The sequence below is a fragment of the Penaeus monodon genome, chromosome 15 (assembly GCF_015228065.2).
Source record: "Penaeus monodon isolate SGIC_2016 chromosome 15, NSTDA_Pmon_1, whole genome shotgun sequence".
Lineage (NCBI taxonomy): Eukaryota > Metazoa > Arthropoda > Malacostraca > Decapoda > Penaeidae > Penaeus > Penaeus monodon.
Window position 1 is genome coordinate 30,071,894 of NC_051400.1, and position 1,179 is coordinate 30,073,072.

Below are 1,179 nucleotides of genomic sequence, written 5' to 3' on the forward strand. Positions count from 1 at the left end.
CTAGGCAGGTGCGCACACATTCAAATCAAAGCATAAAGATTATATTGTGCATACTGCAAAATACACAGATATTTCAGTTCACCACATCCCGATACATTTATTCTTTGGTCAGCTTCCATCAACGTAACAAATAAATTCTTGGTCTAGTCATCAAATAAGTTTAAAAGAGAGATAAAAACGGCACAGGAAACAGAGATGGGAGCGCTGTCCGTACAACCCGCATTACTTTAGTCTGTTAATAAGGCGTTGATGACGAAGTCCGTCCGTTGGATGTGGGGGTCGACTGTTAAACAAAACGTGTTCAGACAACCTTGGAGTAATGCCATGGTAATTGGCGATTATTATTAACTTTTTTTTTTCAATCATAACGTTTAAATCTGATACTGAAATAACTGACATCCCACTGGTGTTGAAGGTATGTTGGATAGTGGACGAGGACAATTATTATTTTCCTCTACTTCGGCATTCGGTGTCCTATCTGGCAAGCTTTTCCGTCAACACGTGGGCACAAGAAGGCGTCATAGAAAACGGAGAGACCTTTTCACAACAGTGTTTGTGTTCATCTACTACTTCCAATTTCCATGTCAATATTTGAACTATCGTTCGTTTATTAAAGAAGTTAAATTATATTAATTGATTGCAGTGTGTGAACCACATTTCTGGGACAAACAAAGAACTCTGATGGCATTAACAGTGGATGGTTTTATTACAAACGCTCACTCCCGCGTATGTTTCGAACACGGTCGGCAAGGCTTAGAATCTGTCACTGGCATCCTGTCATCCCCTCATGGGCGGTTGTGAACGCCTGCCGTTTTTTCTCCTTATTCCGTAACTTGATTCCTAGTCTGACTTTTGATATTTTCAGTTTGAAATAATGCAACCCAGGCTAAATCGTAAGAGAACAGAACAAGAAATAAAAAAGACAATGAAAAATGTTGCCGGATCATTTCGAAATAGTACAGTACATACACAACAATAGACATCACCTTATATTAATTTCGTAACAACATGGAAAACGCATTGATAGTCATAACTTACTTTATCACTGTTTTCTTCGACGTCAAGAAATATCACAGAAAATACGAATATATATATAAACGGTATATATATACACACACTGATATACAAAAGAACAGTTCCACTGGCTCAAATTAAAACTATTGATTGTGAGTGATATGT

General features: G+C 37.7%; 1 protein-coding gene across 1 annotated transcript in view; it reads right to left on the minus strand.

Moving 5' to 3' along the window:
• LOC119581932 (myosin heavy chain, muscle-like) overlaps positions 1 to 1,179 on the minus strand; it is a gene marked incomplete at its 5' end in the record, with an annotated part of 19,236 nt that extends 18,057 nt beyond the window's left edge. Inside the window, 1 exon segment of the mRNA XM_037930105.1 lies at positions 1,039 to 1,179.